The 13559-nt window shown below is 48.6% G+C and overlaps 1 pseudogene across 1 annotated transcript; it reads left to right on the forward strand.

Moving 5' to 3' along the window:
- The first annotated feature begins 5264 nt into the window (after nt 1-5264).
- Nucleotides 5265-10963, forward strand: LOC149465077 (uncharacterized; annotated as a pseudogene). The gene is made up of 4 exons (XR_016312249.1): nt 5265-5459; nt 5549-5872; nt 6001-6142; nt 8749-10963. The product of XR_016312249.1 is annotated as an uncharacterized LOC149465077 (transcript).
- The last annotated feature ends 2596 nt before the right edge of the window (nt 10964-13559 follow it).

A 13559-nucleotide genomic window follows, 5' to 3' on the forward strand; every position in this document is an offset into this window, starting at 1 on the left:
GTTTCACCCCCTACCCACCTCCGAGCACCGTCCCTTGGTTTCACCCCCTACCCACCTCCGAGCACTGTCCCCTGGTTTCACCCCCTACCCACCTCCGAGCACCGTCCCTTGGTTTCACCCCCTACTCTCCTCTGAGTACCGTCCCTTGGTTTCTCTCCCAACCCACCTCCGAGCACCGGCCCTTGGTTCCTCTCCCTACCCACCTCCGAGCACCATCCCCTGGTTTCACCCCCTACCCACCTCAGAGCACCGTCCCTTGGTTTCACCCCCTACTCACCCTCGAGTACCGTCCCTTGGTTCCACCCCCTACCCACCTCTGAGCACCGTCCCCTGGTTCCTCTCCCTACCCACCTCCGAGCACCATCCCTTAGTTCCACCCCCTTCTGAGCTCCGTCCCTTGGTTCCTCTCCCTACCCACCTCCGAGCACCGTCCCCTGGTTCCTCTCCCTACCTACCTCTGAGCACCGTCCCTTGGTTTCACCCCCTTCTGAGCTCCGTCCCTTGGTTCCTCTCCCTACCCACCTCCGAGCACCGTCCCTTAGTTCCACCCCCTTCAGAGCTCCGTCCCTTGGTTCCTCTCTCTACCCACCTCCGAGCACCGTCCCTTGGTTTCACCCAGGAAGGAGATCAGAGGTCACCAAAGACATGGATGAAGTGTGGGACCGGGTTGGCCGTTGATAGCAGGAGAAGAATAAAAATGGTGTCCTCACCTGTCATTGGCTGAGTACATTTTGTGGTGGGAGATTTCACAAACACTTAGAGGTCTATATAAAAAAAAAATAGTTGAACAAATGTGACAGCTGTGAATTTTGGCCGTATTTTATTTCATCCAATGATTTCCTATCATCATCAGCTTCATCTAGTGGCCATAATGTGGTATTGCGGTGTTTCCTGATTTCAAGTATTTCTGGAAAAATACCACATTACTGCCACTAGATGGAGCTGATGAGCTTAGGAAATGACTGTGCTCATTAGGGCATGGCTCGGCAAATCCTTGTTACATTCGTCCAACTAATATTTTAATAGACTCCTCAGACCCTGAGACTATACCCATGCACTTGTGAGTACAGTAGACATTGAAGAACATGAGCTAATTAAACCAACCATTGAGGGAAAGCCCAACTCTGGGCAAAAAAACATGTTTTCCCATGAAATGGGGCTGTGGCCACCCTGCACGGGTCAGCAGCTCATCTTTGGGTGAGGAGAAAGTTTATACTCAACTGATCCTTTGTTCCATTGGAAAACGGCACTCCCCCACGGTCCAGAGGTGGATTGTTCCAGGTCTATGGGTCCTGCTTGGGGCTTGTTGACATCTGGAACAGTCCACAACTCGAGACTGATGGAGCGCGGGAGTTCCTGGTCAATGGGTCCTGCTTGGGTCTTGTTGACGTCTGGAACAGTCCACAACTCAAGACCGATGAAACATGGGGGTTCCTGGACTATGGGTAATGCTCGGTGCTTGATGATGTCTGGAACAGTCCACAACTCAAGACCGATAGAACATGGGAGTTCTTGGACTATGGGTCATGCTCGGTGCTTGATGACATCTGGAACAGTCCACAACTCAAGACCGATGGAGCGTGGGAGTTCCTGGTCAATGGGTCCTGCTTGGGTCTTGTTGACGTCTGGAACAGTCCACAACTCAAGACCGATGAAACATGGGGGTTCCTGGACTATGGGTCATGCTCGGTGCTTGATGATGTCTGGAACAGTCCACAACTCAAGACCGATGGAACATGGGAGTTCTTGGACTATGGGTCATGCTCGTTGCTTGATGACATCTGGAACAGTCCACAACTGAAGACCGATGGAGCGTGGGAGTTCCTGGTCAATGGGTCCTGCTTGGGTCTTGTTGACGTCTGGAACAGTCCACAACTCAAGACCGATGGAACATGGGAGTTCCTGGACTATGGGTCATGCTCGGTGCTTGATGACATCTGGAAAAGTCCACAACTCAAGACCGATGGAACATGGGAGTTCCTGGACTATGGGTCATGCTCGGTGCTTGATGACATCTGGAACAGTCCATTACTCAAGACCGATGGAACATGGGGGTTCTTGGTCTATGGGTCCTGCTTGGGGCTTGATGATGTCTGAAACAGTCCACAACTCAAGACCGATGGAACATGGGAGTTCCTGGACTATGGGTCATGCTCGGTGCTTGATGACATCTGGAACAGTCTACAACTCAAGACCGATGGAACATGGGGGTTCCTGGTCTATGGGTCCTGATGACGTCTGGAACAGTCCACAACTCAAGACCGATGGAACTTGGGAGTTCCTGGACTTGTATAAGGGCCTAGGATGGATTTTGGGGGGGGGGATCCCTCACCTTTTTTTGGTGTTTTGTGTGGAGTTAACCCTTAAAATTCATACTAAACCCCAACGATCTGGTATGAATTTTGGTATGAGCCGAACTGCCCTGTTCTCGGATACAGCAGGGTTCGGTGAACTTCTAAGAGATTAAGATGCCAAACCTGAAGCCCACTGATATCAACGGGAAGCAAATGAAAAATGCTAATTTCCTGGGCAACTAGATAAAAAAAAAAGTATGAGGTCCCCCAAGAAATCTATACCAGACCCTGATCTGAGCTTACAGCCTGGCTGGCCAGGAAAGGAGGGGAACCGGAGTGCACCATACCAGGCTTCATTCTATCAAAGGAGAGGGCACCCTGCCATGTGGGGTCTTTCCCTGGCAAAGCATTTTGTCCCCATGTTGGTGATGACAGGGGCCTCATCTCCACAACCTTGGTTGGTGGTTGGGACCTGTGAGCGAGGGGCTTATTGGAATCTGGAAACCCTCCTAAATCATAGGGGGTCCCCCAGATACCTCACCACCATGTGAACGAGTATGGGGTACTCAATGGTGACACTAGCTGAATAGCTTCCTGAGCTGGCATCAGCTGGTGGTGACATCATTGGCCAATCATCACCATTGGCCATCTTTGGTCAGTGATGTCACCGCTCTCCCCACCCCTTTGAATATGGAGTACCCAATGATAACACTAGCAGCTTCCTGAGCTGTCATCAGCTATATAAAGGCAGGGGTGGGGATGGTGGTGACATCATTGGCCAAACATGAGCAGAGGCCATCTTTGGTCAGTGATGTCACTGCTATTCTCGCCCATTTGCTTATGTGGCAGTGACATCAGTTGTTCCTATGGACACGGTGATTGCAAGCACTCGAGGCTTCCTTAGAAACCAGCGACAGTGGAAAGGTGCCAAGTATAGAAGATGCTTCTATATAAGATGCTCGGCTCCCGCCAACCAAGGGGTCAGAAAAGCCAACATTCATTTGGACCTGCTGGCTCATCCTTTATCTCTAACAAAAAAACCAGGACCGTGTCCCTAGTGGTCAGTGTAGTGGTCCCTTACATTGGTGACCGATGGGAGAAGGACCCCCTTATATCAGTGGTCAGTGTAGTGGTCCCTTACATTGGTGACCGATGGGAGAAGGACAACCTTATATCAGTGGTCAGTGTAGTGGTCCCTTACATTGGTGACCGATGGAAAAAGGACCCCCTTATATCAGTGGTCAGTGTAGTGGTCCATTACATTTATATCAGTGGTCAGTGTAGTGGTCCCTTACATTGGTGACCAATGGAAGAAGGACCCCCTTATGTCAGTGGTCAGTGTAGTGGTCCCTTAGATTTGTGACCAATGGAAGAAGGACCCCCTTATGTCGGTGGTCAGTGTAGTGGTCCCTTAGATTTGTGACCAATGGAAGAAGGATCCCTTTATATCAGTGGTCAGTGTAGTGGTCCCTTACATTCGTGACCAATGGGAGAAGGACCCCCTTATGTCAGTCGTCAGTGTAGTGGTCCCTTACATTTGTGACCGATGGAAGAAGGACCCCCTTATGTCAGTGTAGTGGTCCCTTACATTAGTGACCGATGGAAGAAGGACCCCCTTATATCAGTGGTCAGTGTAATGGTCCCTTACATTTGTGACCGATGGAAGAAGGACCCCCTTATATCAGTGGTCAGTGTAGTGGTCCCTTACATTGGTGACCAATGGGAGAAGGCCCCCCTTATATCAGTGGTAAGTGTAGTGGTCCCTTACATTTGTGACCAATGGAAGAAGGATCCCCTTGTATCAGTGGTCAGTGTAGTGGTCCCTTACATTGGTGACTAATGGGAGAAGGACCTCCTTATATCAGTGGTCAGTGTTGTGGTCCCTTACATTGGTGACCAATGGAAGAAGGACCCCCTTATATCAGTGGTCGGTGTAGTAGTCCCTTACATTGGTGACCAATGGGAGAAGGACCCCCTTATATCAGTGGTCAGTAGGAGAAAGGCATTCTTACCTTGTTATAAAGCAGAGATACTACCTTCCTTACAGATCTTTAATACCAGCTGTTACTGGGAGACAGAAAATGTTCAAGGAACCCCTAGAACCCTTTGGAGGAGCCCTGGCTGAGAAAGGCTGGACTGGGCAGTCAAATATTTCTGTCCCCCTTGGTGGGAGTGGAGGTGACCCCTCTATGAGGACATACAGTAAATACCCAGCACAAGGCCGGGGTCACACTCGGGGCTGCAGTTCCTCTGAGCTCCACTAGGTGGGGATCTCATTTCTAAAATGACAAAAATGAAGATGGAGGAGGACCTCAGTCACATGACTAAAAGTATACTAAACCTCACCCTGGAGATCATCTACCTGCTTACCGGAGAGGTGAGGAGGATTCTGGGAGGTCACATGACATCACTCTCATCTCTATTAATAAAACACAGACCTGATCGGAGAGGTGAGGAGGATTCTGGGAGTCTAACATGATATTCCTATTGGTTCCCCAATACAGATATTTCCTCCACTCAAGTCAGGTGATTATATGACCATCACAGTGCCTCCATGTGACTCCCTAAACCCTGAGAGACACAACATGCAGAAGTTTCTAGAAGTCACCAAGAAGATGATGGAGCTGCTGACAGATGAGGTGAGCGGTGCCGGGAATTCTGGGACATTCTCCAGTAACAGACAAGGGATGTGTCTGGATGGTGACTGTATCTTTGTGTGTGTCAGGTTCCTATAAGGTGTCAGGGTGTCACTGTCTATTTCTCCATGGAGGAGTGGGAGTATTTAGAAGGACACAAGGACCTCTACAAGGACGTCATGATGGACAATCAGCCACCCCTCACATCACCGGGTAAGAGGAGACTTTATTGGAAAGGAGAGAGCAGTACGGAGGGTCCACATAGATCCCCCATCATCTGATAAACACATAGAAACAATGGATTCAGTCAGTGTGTGTGTTTCCTACAGATGGATCCAGTTATGGGAACCCACCAGAGAGATGTCCCCGTCCTCTGTATTCCTGGGATTCTACACAGGAAGGTCACACCATCCCTCACCATCATCAGGTAGATTGATCCAGTCATGGGAACCCTCCAGAGAGATGTCCCCGTCCTCTGTATTCCCGGGATTCCACACAGGAAGGTCACACCATGCCTCACCATCATCAGGTAGATGAGGAACAATCACTGATAGTATCATTAGGATCTGTACATTATCTGCATTGTTACCATTGATGTCATTTTTATTATATATTCAGAGTGGAAACCTGAGAGATTCTACAGTTGAGGTTAAAGAAGAGATAAAAAAGGAGGAGTATGGAGTGATGGAGGAGTCAGAGATTCCAGAAGGACACAAAGATCTGTACTAGGACACCATGGTGGAGTCATCCAGCTACAGGAACCCACCAGAGAAATGTCTCCGTCCTCTGTATTCCTGGGATTCCACACAGGAAGGTCACACCATCCCTCACCATCATCAGGTAGATGGATCCAGTCATGGGAACCCACCAAAGAGATGTCCCTGTCCTCTGTATTCCCGGGATTCCACACAGGAAGATCACACCATCCCTCACTGTTACAAGGTTGGTAGGTCAGAGCATCTAGAACATGGACTTGTGGAGACAATCTGTGGATTTTGTTTTCAGTATTTAATATGACAAGTTTAACTCTTTTTTTACAAATGTTATTTTCTCTCCTTCTCTTAGTTTAGGGTGAAGATCTGACAGATATAAAAGTTGAGGTGAAATCAGAAGAATAAGAGGCGTATGTGAGGGATGATCAGCAGTCTATGGAGGAGGATGGAATAACGGGGACATTTATAGAGGAGGACACTCCTACAGAGATCAGCACAGGTGGGTCATGAACACTAAATCCATTCCTCCACCCATACTGCTCACTGATTGGTCCAGAGTAGGGCGGGGGCAGGGTGATATCACTTTCCTGAGCTGTGTTCCCCGTCCTGTATTCCTGGATTTCTCTCGGATAATCTTCCTTCTCTGTGCTGCAGACACAATTTATATCTCTAGACTGGATTTATGGAGGTTCTGGGGTTCAGCTGGTAGTAACATGTTGAATTTAATTATAGACGTGTTTCTTCACCTAGACACCCGGGGGATGAGTCTTGGGCCCATTTCAGCTACATGAGTCAGTGCGGGGCGCACTGTCTGCCAGCTTTGATTTTTATCGACAGATCAGAACATATTTAATCTCTCATAAAAGCTAAAATATTAGTGAGAGCGTGAAAATCCTTCCTTCTGATTGGACACAGGCTCCATCTACATGTAAAACTGTATTTGTAGCCCTTGTAGAATCCCGGAGAAATGCACAAAACGGTTATATGGCGCCTGATTGCGACAGCTGAACAGTGATTAGTAGTGCCGCCATCGAACCGATGCACTGGTGTTGTAAATCCTATCCCCCAACCCAGCCATTAGAACCTTTCCTGGCCCATTCGAGATTGGGCACTTCAGAACACAGAATGCTCTGTGGGCGGAGACAGGAATACCCCCCCCCCCCAGGTTTGATTGGCTAAGGGCTAATGTCCAGCCCACATCCATTTCCAGACTTTCTCTGACTTGCTCCAGTCGCAGGATAACTCTTGGTAAAAGTTTTATTTCTGTTTTTATTCCCTTTTTTTCACAGCGAATAGCCAATTGTGAGTCTTTTTGGTCATTCTTTTTCTTTGTATATATTTTAGGCTCCGCCACCTTCGGGATATTAAATCATAAAATTAATAAGTGACTTCTGTGTACTAAGCTCGGGCTCATATCTCCAGAGAGATTGTTGTATTGTAGTGTCTATGTGCTCGGTCTAAGTTCATTGCCAATCTGTAGGCCATTGCACTGTGTGTTGGCAGATTGCATGCAGATTGTAAAGTAGCAGATCTGCCAGACGGAGATCCGTGTGTGTGTGGTGGCCCAGCAGACCAGTCTTCGGACAAACTGTTGGGTGGTGGCAAGCTATCATTTGTGTGTGTCGGGTGTGGGGGGGAGGGGTTGTCCGATGTGGGGGAGGGGGTGTGTTTGGCGTGGGTGGGTGCATGCAGATTGTAAAGTGGCAGATCTGCCAGATGGAGATCCGTGTGTATGTGGGGGCCAAGCAGACCAGTCTGTGGACAAACTGTTGAGTGGTGGCAAGCTACCGTTTGTGTGTGTTAAATGTGGGGGAGAGGGGTTGTCCGATGTGGTGTGTGTGGGGAGGGGGTGTGTCTGGTGTGGACAGTGGAAGAGTGAATGACACCAGAGTTCTAGCTCATAGGATAGCTGGAGGAATCCTAGAAGGGGGGTGTGTGATTGCTAGACTGCTCCCCAACCCTTAGTAGAAGATGAGGACATCACACAGTATAGTCCAGATTGTATGTAAGATTTGTATCTGCCTGTGTGTGGTCAGCCAGCTGGATTGGAGTCTCCCTCTAGTGGTGGCCAGGGGTAGTGCGGGCTGTGAAAGTGTACCATGGCCAGTCTTATATGTTCAAAGTAAGTCCCCCTCATTCCCTCTTTACCCCAAGTCGCCATGCGCATGTGTTTCTGTAACAAAGAGGGAGGAGCCAATACCCCAATGATGGTGGTCTTCAGGATGGGGAGGAGCCAATAACCCAATGATGGTGCTCTTCTGGATGGGGGAGGAGCCAATACCCAAATTATGGTGGTCTTCAAGATGGGGAGGAGCCAATACCCCAATGATTGTGCTCTTCAAGATGGGGAGGGCCAATGATGGTGGTCTTCAGGATGGGCGAGGAGCCAATAACCCAATGATGGTGCTCTTCTGGATGGGGAGGAGCCAATACCCAAATGATGGTGGTCTTCAAGATGGGGGAGGAGCCAATTACCCAATGATGGTGCTCTTCAAGATGGGGGAGGAGCCAATGATGGTTGTCTTCAGGATGGGCGAGGAGCCAATAACCCAATGATGGTGGTCTTCAGGATGGAGGAGGAGCCAATAACCCAATAATGGTGCTCTTCAGGATGGGGGAGGAGCCAATGCCTAAATGATGGTGGTCTTCAGGATGGGGAGGAGCCAATAACCCAATGATGGTGGTCTTCAGGATCAGTCCTAGCTTCATCTTGGTTGTTCTCCCCCCCTTCCTCACTCTCTGACCTCTGGTGGGGCTCAGCCCCGCTGTTCTTCATGACTAAATCATGGACTAAATCAGGAAGTGCAGTACTTCTTGTGTTGGGAAGATGGCGATGAGTAATAGAGGGGGTGGGGACCCTCGTCCTATAATCCCCTCATCACTGTCCCTCCTATAAAAGACAGTTCTGGTTGTTTCCTCACTCTCTGACTAAGATCCATGAATAAAGAAATGACCTGATAGGAGATCAGAGGAGCCATTTCCTAGTTCCCTTGAGGATGGAATTGTAAGCTCCTCAGAGCCCAAGCTGCCTGATGTGGGCGGAGTTCTGGTTTGGGGCAACCAATCAGCTCCTGTCTAGTAATCCTCTTTGTCTTTGTATTTTAGTCCATGGCGGGGAGATGAGGAAAACCTCAGAGGATTGTCTCACTTTGTCTCCAGACTGGAAAGTAGAAGATGAGGACATCACACAGTATAGTCCAGGAGAAAACCCGGCTCCCTCCAATGTCCATCCGGCACCACCCAGTGTAGATGGACCATCGGATTCCTCATATCCTGAGGACCCTCAGACTGTGAGGGACCTGGCCAGCCTTCCAACAGAGAAGAGGTTCTCCTATGCTGAGTGCGGGAAATGTTTCCATTATAAATCCTATCTTATTCTGCATAAAAGATCTCACATGGGGGAGAAGCCGCATTCCTGTCCTATGTGCAGGAAATGTTTTTCAGACAAGTCCAATTTTTACAGACATAAGAAATTGCACACGGGGGAGAAGCCGTATTCCTGTCCTGAGTGCGGGAAATGTTTTTCAACGAATTCACATCTGTGGAGACACCAGAGATCTCACACGGGTGAGAAGCCATATTCCTGTTCCAAGTGCAGGAAATGTTTTATACAAAAATCAGAGCTTGGCACACATGCAAGGTCTCACTTGGGAGAAAAACCATATTCATGTCCTGAGTGCGGGAAATGTTTTTCAAGGAATTTACATCTGTGCAGACACCAGAGATTGCACACGGGTGAGAAGCCATATTCCTGTTCCGAGTGCGGGAAATGTTTTGTACAAAAATCAGAACTTGTCAGACATCTAAGGTCTCACACAGAGGAAAAGTCCTATTTCTGTCCTGAGTGTGGGAAATCTTTTTCATACAAGTCCCATCTTTACAGGCATCAGAGATCACACACAGGGGAGAAGCCTTATTCCTGTTCTGAGTGCGGGAAATGTTTTGCACAAGTCAGATCTTGTCACGCATCAGAGGTCTCACACGGGGGAGAAGCCATATTTATGCTCTGAGTGCGAGAAATGTTTTGCAACAAAATCAGAGCTTGCCACGCATCAAAGTTCTCACACGGGGGAAAAGCCTTTTTCCTGCCCTGAGTGCAGGAAATGTTTCTCAATCAAGTCCCATCTTTGCAGACATCAGAGATCTCACACGGGGGAGAAGCCTTATTCCTGTCCTGAGTGCGGGAAATGTTTTGTGGAGAAATCAGGACTTGTCACACATCAAATGTTTCACACGAAGATAAAGCCGTATTCTTGTCCTGAGTGCAGGAAATGTTTTTCGCAGACGTTTAATCTTTACAGGCATCAGAGATCTCACGCGGGGGAGAGGCTGTATTCCTGCCCTGTGTGCGGGACATGTTTTTCAGATAAGTCCTACCTTTCCAGACATCAGAGATCTCACATGGGGGAGAAGCCACTTTCCTGTCCTGAGTGAAGGAAATGTTCCTCACTGTAGTCCTGCCTTCCTGTACAGCAGGGGTCCCACACAACCCTGGAGGTGTACTAGTGCCTTGAGTGCGGGAAATGTCTTCTAGATGAATGTTGCTGGACAGCCCAGTTCTCATGTGGGGAAGAAGCACACCCTGATATACACCTCAGATATACTCCATGGCTGATCCTCATCATAAGGAGGTCAGAGGTCACCAAAGACGTGGATGAAGTGTGGAACCAGGTTGGCCATTGATGGCAGGAGAAGAATAAAAATGGAATCATCACCTGTCATTGGCTGAGTGGATTTTGTGGTGGGAAATTTTGCAAACACTTTGAGGTCTGTTGGAAATATTTGGATAAATGTGAGAATCGTTCGATCAGCTGTAACAAATGTTGGACTTGATTTCATCCAGTGATTTCCTATGATCTTCAGCGCCACCGACTGGCCGTAAATATCCCCTCCCCACCCTCCATATTCGGGATTATCCCCTCCCCCCCTCCATATCCGGGATTACCCCCTCCATATTCGGGATTATCCCCTCCCCCCCTCCATATTTGGTATTATCCCCTCCCCCACTCCATATCCAGGATTACCCCTCCCCTCCATATTCGGGATTATCCCCTTCCCCCCTCCATATTCGGGATTATCCCCTCCCCCCCTCCATATCTGGGATTACCCCCTCTCCCATTGTCTATGTTGGGATCTTTTCTACAATACTTTGTTATAACAATGGAACACGTGTATTGTACGCCAATCAATAATGACTCCGCCTCCACATTCCAGACAGGGGATCTTCTTGACCAATCGGATTTCTGCCTATCCTGATTTCCTGATTTGTAATCTTGTTAAAGTAAAATTTCAATAAAACGTTTATTAATGAAATAATGAATTGGGTGTCGGAGCGATGATGGCGAAAGACGTGGGAAGGACCCCCTTATATCAGTGGTCAGTGTAGTGGTCCCTTACACTGGTGACCGATGGGAGAAGGACCCCCTTATATCAGTGGTCAGTGTAGTGGTCCCAATGGGAGAAGGACCCGCTTATATCGGTCAGTGTAGTGGTCCCTTACATTGGTGACCGATGGGAGAAGGACCCCCTTATATAAGTGGTCAGTGTAGTGGTCCCTTACATTGGTGACCTATGGGAGAAGGACCCCCTTATATCAGTGGTCAGTGTAGTGGTCCCAATGGGAGAAGGACCCGCTTATATCAGTGGTCAGTGTAGTGGTCCCTTACATTGGTGACCGATGGGAGAAGGACCCCCTTATATCAGTGGTCAGTGTAGTGGTCCCTTACATTGGTGACCGATGGGAGAAGGACCCCCTTATATCAGTGGTCAGTGTAGTGGTCCCAATGGGAGAAGGACCCGCTTATATCAGTGGTCAGTGTAGTGGTCCCTTACATTGGTGACCGATGGGAGAAGGACCCGCTTATATCAGTGGTCAGTGTAGTGGTCCCTTGTGAAATAGGTATAAGTGAGCGCTAAAGGTAAAAAAGCTGCTGGACACAAAAGGTACCAAAAACAACCTCCAAAATTCACATACAGATAAGAGTGCAGCGCTTATAAAAACAAATGAAACATTTAAAATCTATGACACACAAAATTATATATCAAAGTGCAAGGGTGTATAACTGCAAAACGCAGGCAAGATATAGTTCTTATGCTGTCCCTTATAGGGTGATTTGATATGGTAGAGGTGCTCAGTTCACAATCTCCCAGTAGGTGGGGTGAGGTGGGGGATCAAATGGATCCCTGTTGACACACGGTGATAACCAAGAAAAACGATATGTGGCAATATCCAAAATTGGTATAAGATTGTGCACTCACCAGATGCACAATCAATATGCGCATGTAAGAGATAACCCCTCTTAAGGTATGACTCCAGGACTCATCTGAAGCAAGGTCTGGTCTATTTCTGCATTGTGGACCCTCAGCTGTCATGCATGGCTCTGTTCCCCTATTGCTCTTGGCTCTGTAGGTGGTTGGAAGCTCACCAAAGAGCCCCAGAGAGAAAAGGAGGCCAGAATAGCGTGATACTGCTTAAACATGCGTGTGTTTATTCCATCCAGCATAAAAGGGTATAATAACACAATACTGACCAGACAAGAAAGTAAGTTGGCCGCCGGGACCCCAGGGGTGCCGGCGGCAATAGAACGTCACTGTGCCGCAGTTCCTCTCTGACACGTTTCGTGCAACCGCACTTACTCATAGGGGGTATGCTTGCGATCCGTGACAGTCAGTGTAGTGGTCCCAATGGGAGAAGGACCCCCTTATATCAGTGGTCAGTGTAGTGATCCCTTACATTAGTGACCGATGGGAGAAGGACCCCCTTATATCAGTGGTCAGTGTAGTGGTCCCTTACATTGGTGACCAATGGGAAAAGGACCCCCTTATATCAGTGGGAGAAAGACATTCTAACATCGTCATCAGTGGGAAGACTGCCCCCCTTACAGATCATGAGGACATACAATCCATACACACTCAGCACAAGGCTGGGGTCACACTACCAGACGGTTCTTGAGGATGAGAGTTATTGAGAGACAGAAATTGTTCATTGCTTCAGGAACCCTTTGGAGGAACTCCTAGAACCCTTTGAAGGAAACCTGGCTGAGAAACGATGGACTAGGCAGTCATATATTTCTCTCTCCCTTGGTGGGAGTGGAGATGACCCCTCTATAAGATGTGATATTTGTGGGGTTCCACTCGGGTGTACTACATTTCCAGGGAACTCACTCCAGCCAGGAAATACTGTTCTTGAGAGCTTGTTGGCCCACAGTGAACATTAAAGAAAATGGTTTCCCTCGGAAGGGTTCCTACGATCGCTTCAAACGCAAAGAGAAATGACCCCAAGCTGCTTTCTCTCATGCTCAGGCATCAAGCCTCTGTCTTTGGTCTGGTTCCTCAGACCATCACTCAGCACCCATGTGCTCACATGCAAATCTGCATCTCTCGCCCATCGCTCTTGGGAAGCTGCCCTGACCCAAGCCGTAGATTCTAGGCAGGGAATCTCATTTCTCCTGGTTAGTGCCATGAACTGCAGGGTTGGAGGCCTCATCCTTCCCAAGGTTCTTTGAAGCCTCCAAACTCAATCCAATCGCAACCCAATCCAGGAGTTACAAAACCCAGAAAAAATTATAATCCACTTTTCTCCATTCACAATAGTCGTTTAAGAGCTCCTCAGTCTGCAAACCTGAGAATCCTGCGTTCAGTTTACCTCAGGACCCAGCACCATCATACAGTCCATACCCACCCAGCGCCATCCTACAGTCCATACCCACCCAGCGCCATCCTACAGTCCATACCCACCCAGCGCCATCCTACAGTCCACACCCACCCAGCGCCATCATACAGTCCACACCCACTCAGCGCCATCATGCAGTCCATACCAGGGACGTACTGACCATTCGAGCACTCAGGCACTATAGGGGGCCCCATGAAATGCCCCTGGTACCTTTTTATAGGCTTTTATGGGTGTGCTTTGAGTG

This window comes from Staurois parvus, unplaced genomic scaffold (genome assembly GCF_062004578.1).
Source record: "Staurois parvus isolate SC_StPar_1 unplaced genomic scaffold, SC_StPar_1.0 ptg000144l, whole genome shotgun sequence".
Classification (NCBI taxonomy): Eukaryota; Metazoa; Chordata; class Amphibia; order Anura; family Ranidae; genus Staurois; species Staurois parvus.